Raw genomic sequence first — 9,030 nt, forward strand, 5'->3', positions numbered from 1 at the left:
AGGGACAGACATTCAAAAAGCTTGAGCCTGAATTGATTCAATCTTTGCAAGTTAGTCTAACCTGGCTAGGCTGAACCAGTTCGTGTCGCATAGACATCCACTCTGGACTGAAGAAATACAGGCACATGCCTGCAGTGGCTCAGGCTAAAAGCCAGGGGGGCGCGCCAGAGCAGCTGTCCCTTCCGTTCTACAGTGCTAAGCTGAGGCGGGGACAGGGTTGGCCAGGTGCTGGCAGGACATTTTGATTAGGGAAGCACCCCCTCCCCTCGCTGCTCCTGACCAGCCAGCAGGGAGTTGACAACACAGTGTTTATCAGCCCATTAAGAAAACAAAAGCCTCCCTCATTAATTCAAGTTCTTCTTAAACAACTATTTCCAAGGAAGGAATGGGAGGTTACCAGCTGAGCTGTTGATTAACTCCAAAAAACAGTAAGCGGTTGCTGTCCTGTCTGCCTTACAGACACCTCTCAGCATTAACTAGCACATGTGCTGGCTACAGTCTGTGATGTGGGACAGGGGAACGGGGAATCCCTGCTTGAGCAGGGAGTGGTGGGGCACAGGAAAGCCAGGCATACGCTGCTGTGCCTGCCATCTCTGCCAGAGGTCCAGCAGGGGGCGGGGGCAGCCCAGTTATCTAAAACAGAGAGCCCCACCCAGGGCTGCAAAGCATCTGGGATGCTGGGGGACTCTGGTTTAACTTAAACCAAGAAGCGGTCTGGGACAGACATTGCATAAACCGGTTTGAGCCAAATCAGTTATGTCTGATACTACATTCAGCCAGGTTTATCTCAAACTGGTTTCAGCCACTTTCAAACTGATTTATGTGCACTGATTGTCTGTTCTGTTACAGGTTTAAACCAGTTCCTGATCACTTAAACCTGTTTGTGTGTAATGTCTGTCCCTAGCCTTAGACTGCAAACTTTTATAATTTTATTGGTCTTACGTTATTTGGTGTTTTTCATAAAGGCCCAGCAGCTGGAGTCATTTGACTATGTGAGTCTCTGATATTTACAAACAGGTTTCTGTCCCTTTAGACTTGTAGGAAAAAGTTTGAAAATATGACTAATAAGAGTTCACAAGCAAGAAGGCCAACCAGGAAACTCATTTGAACCCTTCCTTTCCCCTCTTGTTTTAAAGGCAATCTCATGATTCGGGGGCATTACTTATGTTTAGGGTTTGCAATACTATACATTTATGTTGGACAACAAACTTAAACATCATTTGCTTAGTAACAGTCTTAAAAACAGCAAGCATGGATCCAGATGCAGGGCTGGATGCCGGAGCTGAATGCACATGCATCAGAAAAATGATCTCACCCTTTGGTCACAGCTGAAGGACATTGGCAGGAGTGTAAGGGGTACTGCCTGTATTGTGGATAATCAGTAGTCTCATTTGCAAGCAGAATTATGATGTTGGATCTCCAAATTAACTTGAAAAAACTGCATAGCTGGGAGAAATGTAAAATACTTAAATTAGTTTTGAGTGTTGGCATTGTGCTTAGGACCTTGCAAAACTTGAAACATGACACACACTGCCTGAAAAAGTCATCTAATTATACTGTCATTACTGGCCTAGGATTCAACCCTGCATCTGGATCCATGTTTGCTGATACAGATATGAGGTCAAGATGTCAGGTGCTTAATTAGTGCATCAATATCATTCACAAACCGATATATAGTGATGGACTAGGGAAGTCAGGAAGAGAGTGTGTTCTTCTTTGAACAGCTTATACATTGTTTCCACATACTGTCTCTGATAGTGGGATACAAATTGGGTTTTGATCAGATGCTATTGAAATTACAGTTTCTTTCAGCAAATGTTAGGCTATGGCTACTCAGCTGTCCTGTTGACATCACAATGGAAGTGAGCTGCATTTTGAACTGCAGTTTGAAAGCTGAGTTCACATTTTTGCAGTGTTGTTTCATAATTTCTTTTTAAAAAGGCAAAAATAATATGCCAATCAATAGTATTCTAAGCAGTCTAAGACTGTCTTAATTTATACTAATACAAATACTTTTGTTGACTCTTAAAGGTATTAGTAAAAAACACAAAATAATGTCTATAATCTGCAGATAATAAGTTTTCAGATTACTTCTTTATATCCACTTTAAGATTTTTTAAACCTGCCCGCCAGCACTTGCTCTGCAGAAATATATATATATTTTTTATTTTAACGTTCACAATTTGATGATTAAATGTCTGTCATCTGCCCTCTTGCAGCTCAGACATGAGGAACGGATTGATTTTATTCTATATGCAGTGGTTGCCAAAATCAGACTTCATTAGACCAACAAGAGAATCAGATCTCCGAGTGAGGAAGCACTTCCTGTGAAAAACCCAGTTCCTAGAGTTTTATATCCATCATAGTAGTTCTCAGCTCTCATGGCAGTATGGAAGGGAAAAGGTAGCATTCCTATTGCTGAGCATGCAGAAGTGGATTCCTATGTCCAGTATTTCTGGATTTTGTGCCACATCTGTCATGACGTTGCAGGAAAAAATTCTCTTTTTCTATGCTTGCTTTTTTTATATGATGGTAGAATTACTTGTGTTCACAGTAGGGCTACTTTGGAAAACAAATGGACACATCTGACTTGAATGTTACTTACTTGGTGAATGTCATGAAATATGGGGATGTGTTGCACTTTACTGTACATACAGGTAACCTGAACAGGGTACACACTTCAAGGGTCAGGCATATACAAGTGTTTATGTACTTTTGAAGAAATGGGCTTTTTTTATTTGGGGAAGGAAGTGTTTACAAGGCTGGATGTGCAGCCTTTAATAGTGGAGAGTACTACTATCTGTCTGTCTCTGTGAGGAGGTTAGACTGTCACCCATCATACTATCAGAATACATGTACAATGAATACCAGTACTGAAACCCCAAGTGGATTTTGTGAAAGGTGTTTCTTTCCCTTTCTTGGCTCAAAATTCTGCTTTGGGATACAGTTTTGATGTGGTGTAGGTTTTTTTGTGAAAGTGGGGAAGTGAGAGAGATGAGCATGATGGAGATCTCAGGTTCATTGATGAGTGCCATTCAGTGATGGAAATGTTTTTCCCTGCTACTTGCGTTTTAGCACAGTGGTGGTACAGGAATCAGCATGCTACTCAGCCAGCCACCCTGTGACAGATGAAGAAATCACAGAAAGGACTTTAGTCCACCCCCCCGCCCCAGCCCCGTTCTAAAGCAGGATCAAGTATGCCTATATCATTGCTGACAGATGATGTTTCTTAATATCAACCTATCTGTGGTAACCTGTTATAGTATTTAACCTTTCTTATCATTAGAAAAGTGTTTTCCTAATATCTGACCTGTTGCCTGTTACATCTGCCCTGTGAATTGAGCCAGTTAATACTACCCTCCATAGTAATTGATCATTGCGCCCTTTTAAATCAGACTTTTACATGCTGAAAGACTGGAAATGGCACATTCATATCTGAGTAGCTCACAATGTGTTTAATTCACAGTAAATTGCCAAATTAAAGCCAAGCTACTTAGATGCTGCTGTAACTTTTATTTCAAAAGGTGCCACCAATCCAGTCACCTGGAGTTCATCAGCAGCCCCATAGAGCCAATTGGATAAGCAGCACCCTTTGAAATAAAAGCTGAAGTGCACAGCTAGAGCATCTCAGTAGTCCCATGCAGTTTGTTGGCTGTGGGCATATGTACTTCTAACTAGTTTTGAAACCCTTATCTTCATAGCTGGCTATGGAACCTAATTTTGTAATAAAAAAAATCTCTGTTCTTCTATATCATGTACATAACGAGTATACATCAGGACATGGGAGAATGTCTGTTCATCAGAGTGCCCCAAGGAAAAACAAGGACCAACGGTCATAAACTCCTCCAAGACCATTTTAGGTTGGACATAAGAAAAAATTTCTTTACTGTCCGAGCCTCCAAGACCTGGAATAGACTCCCTCCAGAAGTGATGCAGGCACCTACTCTGGACTCATTCCAGAAGTGCTTGGCTGCTTACCTTGCTGGGATCCTTTGACCCTAGCTGACTTCCCGCCCCTGGGGCAGGGAGCTGGACTTGATAATCTTCAAGGTCCCTTCCAGCTTTAACATCTATGAAATCTATGTGCCCCACCCCGCACCATCTGGGATGCAAACAGACTGTGAATTCTTTCCAGTTTTTCTATATCTTTCTTAAAAATGTGATGTACAAAATTAGACACAGTATTTCAGGTGAGGACTCATCAGTGCTGAACACAGTGGAATAATGATCTCTATCTTGTATACGACATGTCTATTCCAGATCCCAGAACCAGTTTTGCCTCTTTAGCAGCAACATCAAACTGCCTCATATTTGATAAATATTTGCAATAAATCTGTTTTTGATGATATTCTTAAATAAATGTAAAGCAGATATGTCTAGTTCTGCAGTATAATCTGGAGAATATTAGCTAGAACTTTATGTATAATTGCTGTGTGTTTGTGTATGAACTGGAAATATGACCCAGCCTGAGAATTTATAGAATGGGATTTGAGGAGGGAGGGAGTTTTTAGTAACTGTTGTCCATAGCAGGAGATGCGTATTTGACCAGCTTTTCTGCTGAAACTATGGCACCCTAGCCGGAAGAAATTGCCATTTCTATTTTTTTATCCGTGGTTTGAGTAGTACCATAAAGCTGTTAATGTGACATTTTGCATTCTTTCTACATACTGTTGCTATTATTGGGAGGAATGGTAGGATTTGATCTGATGACAACGAATCAAACTGAATAGAGTATTTGTGCATCACTTCAAAGGTGTGCAGCGCTACGTAGGTGTGAAGTATTATTATTGATCTGTTTACTTTTTTGTTTTCACGTGCTGGTGATGTTTGAGAAGTTTTGTATCTGGCGCAGATGGGAGTCTGCGTGTGTCAGCCTGAGTGACTGAGTCAGTTCTTGGCTCAGACAGATAACATTTCCTTTTACCACAAGGGACTGTGATTACTAGCATTTCCCCGTAGGTGGGGGGGACAGTACCTTCATGACACTCAAGTTTCCCACAGAATATCCCACCTGCCCATGCTTATCTTTTATTAAGAAGATACTGAAAGACAGTGTCAGTGAAATCAACTTTCTCTTTAACCTAAACCAGTGAAAACTAAAATTAATTTCACCACATGAGTTTTGTTTTCGCTGCTGCTTAAAGCTATCCCCCTTCCCTTGCAGGGCACTGTACAGTCATTCAGTGCCCGATTTGGGGGCGGTGTGGTTGTAACCCAGTGGAGTATGACCCATTTTTTCATAATACTAGATACCTGTGTCTGTACAGCACACACCAGAAGATCCTGCGACCTAAAATCATCACGAGAAAAAAGTATACCTGACTTCGACAGTATTGTGTAAGCTACAAGGTGTTTTGGAGCAGCTGGCTCTGCGTGAGCCTACACGTTAATTACTAGAAGATGATGGGCAGTTTTGTCTAGTCTGCAGTTAATGAGCAAGTGCAGGTAAAGATATGATTTCTGGAGCTGACACTTTTGTGTCGCAGATTATTTTGTTAAATACTAATCGCTTGCTTGCTGCACATGTTTCCTGTTATGATTTACGGAGAGCAAGAGTGTTATAATTGAAGCTTTAGTAGCCATGATAACTTGCGTTTTCAAGAAGAGTGAGATGATTAATGAAAGCAGGCTCAGTTTTCCTTCCTATACCCCCCAGACCTCCCTTCCTTCCTCCCTTTCTTCCTTCCTCTCTCTTTCTCTCTCTTTTGGTTAGTCCTGTGCAGATATTCTCATGATGGCTTTGCTCATACTTGTACTGCTTAGAAATGTGTGTGCGGTAAGGAGAAACTTGCCAAACGTAGAAGAGAATGGTGACTGTAGCTTGCGTGTGGCTAGGTTTTGAATGGTCGTGCATAAAAATTAAGAAGTAATTTGCACAGCAAATTTTAGTGAAATGGAATTTAAGCATGATGAAATGAAAGCATGAGAACTAGAGAGTCTCTAGTTCTTCTAATGCTACTATTATGAGTGTGAAGGGATTTTTGGGGAAAAAAACAGATTCTAGGTAGTGCATTCAGTATAATTTCTCACTGATAAGTCAAAAATAGCCCCTTCTCAATCACCAGTTTGAAAGAGCTAGAAAAGGAAATATATCCTGTTCATTAACTATGTAAAATTGATCAATGCGTAGAAAACGTGAATTTGAGTACCTGTCTCCCAGACAGCGAATAAGAACAAAGAATGGGAGATTCTCTGACTGCATAAAAGGCCCCATTTATGTCCCGTCGCAGTGTATATGGTAATATAACTATATCTTTGCAGTTTAAAATAATGCAACAAAGCCATAAATATAAATTGGAAAAAACAGAACTGATTTTAGCTACTTGATATCCCTTGTTGAGACAAGACATTGGTTTAGGTTTTTTGCATTTGTATACTTTGTGCTGTAGGTGTTGGAAGTGTGGGTGGCCAAGAAAAAGCAGTGGTTACAATAAGATTTTCCATTTATTGCCCTTTGTGTACACCTAAAAATAAGATTCAGATGCTTCAGAATCTGTAGAGCAAGCATAATCATTCTGTTAGCTCTGATGGCTGGGTTGCACACAGCTCTGCCTCTGTCTGGTAAGTTCTATGTATGGGTGCTTGTAAGAGTGTCTTTGTTGAAATGAGAGGCAGGGCGTTTACTTACTCTGTTAGCCCACGTATGACACTTTATCAGCATTTTCTCATTCTAAGTATCAAAGCAAGGCTAATATATAAATAAGAAAGGTTTTGGGAAATAAAACTGTCCTGGTATCTGGGTAAAACAGCTGTAGAGTCTGTCATCCAAAAGCACAATTGCATAGCTTGAGCTGTTGAGCTATAACTTTTTGCTTTTTTTTTATACATTTGCTCTTTGCCAGTCTGCTGAACAGCAAGGAAAAGAATTCTTAATGATGACCTTTGGTATGTAAAACCCCTTTCTTTGCATTATTAGATGATAGGATTACTAAGTGCTGGCTTTTCCAGGTAGCCACATCTGTTAAAGGGTATGTTAAATTAGTTAAAACATACGTTTATTGAGCTGCTAAATCTAGTATGACCATACTAATTGACAATGTGTCAGTTTATTGTCTAGAAAAACACTAAGGAGAAATGTTGTCAGCATATGCAGGGAAATTCAGAACTTTTATGGTCCCAGCTCTGGTACTGTCCCTGTTTCACTCATGAAGTAGCTGTGGTATTTCCAAAGAATGAGTGTGCCTATGCATTTTGAGCTTTTCAGTTTGATGTGATTCGTTAAATGGGTGAATAGAGAAGCAAACATTCAGGAGATACTTTGTGAAGCCTTAAAAAATAAGGGTACAACCAAAACAGTTTGTTTTCCAGTGCATCTTGCCTTCCTGTCCATAGCCTTGTTCTCACTTCAGAAGTTTTCCAAGTTTCTAAAACAGAAGAAACATTCATTTTTGGTGGCTTTAAAACCAAGCTAAGCAAGAATATTGGTCTCCCATTCTGCACAGCCCTGCACAGTAAAAGATGATGTAGTGCAGACACTCAAAGGCATAAGCAGTTGTTCCATGGAATATTGATGCTGTGTGCAGTGGGCTTTTTATTATGCAATATAAAATTCCATTAAATTTGCTCCAAGTAAACCACCCCCTTCTTTTAGGAATAGAACTCTGTTGTGTGTGATTATTACCATCTATTCATCTCATCACCTTTGCTTTTTTATTTAAATACATATTTCTGCCGTAACATCTGTGCACATCCACTGTAGAACCTGCTGATATACCATATAAAAGGCATCAGTAATCAAGGCTTGAAATATTTCAGGTGGGAATGGGCAAAACTTCAGGAGTAATTAGCTTCTACAGTGGTGTTTTCTGCAGGGAATTAAATTACATCTGTTATAATTATCTGTGCGTCTCAATCCTGTAGGTGACCAGCTGCTGACGAGCAGGATAAACATTTGTTGTCATTTTTATTGTACATTCTCCATATTTGATACAAATATAGACTTTTTTTCCTTTTTTGTTGTTGTTAAGCCTGATACAGATGAGTTCAATCTAATTGCTTTGAAGATAACTCCTGGAGAATCTGTCAAGTGGTAAGCACACTCATGGTGCATTTGGTGCTTCTGTCTGTTTCCAATTGGTATGATACAGTATTTTCTCTTCCATGGGTATCACCCAGACACTACTTTCAGTAATGGCATGTAGGATGCATTGTTCAATTGGTAAACAGCATAGTCATCTTCATTTTTTAATCAGTAGCATTGTATTTTTCGCCTAGGGAGTCAGATGGAACCTCTTTAGTTTTCAGTAGGCTTTGCAGAGATGCTTAGTCTACTCTGCTCCAGTTTCTCTCATTTAAGAGCTAGGGACAGATGTTCAAAAAGCCAGAGCCTGAATTGATTCAATCGTTGTGGGTTAGTTTAACCTGCATAGATTGAACCAATTTGCAAATGAATAGACATTCACTTTTGACTCTGGAAATGCAGGCATGTACCTGCAGTGGCTCAGGCCAGAAGCTGGGGGGTGCTAGAGTCAGCCCTCAACTGGAAGGAAATTAAGTTGAGGTGGGGGACAGGGCAAGGCCCAAGAAGGCCTGAGTATGACTAGGGAGGGGTTTAAACCCAGCCAGGGTCTGCTTAGAGAGGGATGGGGAAGCAGCCCCTGTCAGGGGTCCGCAGCCCTCCCACCTCCACCCACATGTTGGTTGGTGGCAGGAGGGGGGGTGGGAAGCAGACCTCAGTAGCCTGAGGAGTTTAATCCCCCTACTGCAGGAGGGGGGGCGTGGCATGGGCACTGATAGGCCCTGCTCGTGCACCCGGGGCCACAGAGGCCAGAGGCCAGTAGCCTGAAGGAAGGGCAGCATTGCAGGCAGCAGCAGCAGGGGAGAATTGACACAGCACTCTGGGCCAAATCCCTCTGAGAAGTGGCCAGCCGGCCATGGGGCAGGGAGCAGGGAGGTGACCTGGTTGCAGGGAGGTGGGATGTGTCCTGGCTGCAGGGAATCAAGGAGCCGGGGCTAGTTATGGAGCCCAACTCCCCACTGCCTCCTGCTGTGGCAGCATGGCCTGGGCTGGGGCAGCACCAGCCATGGGGG

At 41.7% G+C, this 9,030-nt stretch overlaps 1 protein-coding gene across 2 annotated transcripts in view; it reads left to right on the forward strand.

The window, feature by feature from the left end:
* Positions 1-9,030, forward strand: part of BACH2 (BTB domain and CNC homolog 2) — a 231,169-nt gene that overhangs the window by 41,868 nt on the left and 180,271 nt on the right. Inside the window, exon 3 of one of the 2 annotated variants that reach the window (XM_019520204.1) lies at positions 5,250-5,445. The exons of the other annotated variant lie outside the window; for it this stretch is intronic. The gene's annotated coding sequence lies outside the window, so the exon portion shown is untranslated. The remainder of the gene's footprint in view (positions 1-5,249; positions 5,446-9,030) is intronic. 2 annotated transcript variants of the gene reach the window in all.

The sequence above is a fragment of the Gavialis gangeticus genome, unplaced genomic scaffold (assembly GCF_001723915.1).
Source record: "Gavialis gangeticus isolate Ggan-Ray unplaced genomic scaffold, GavGan_comp1, whole genome shotgun sequence".
Taxonomy (NCBI): Eukaryota; Metazoa; Chordata; order Crocodylia; family Gavialidae; genus Gavialis; species Gavialis gangeticus.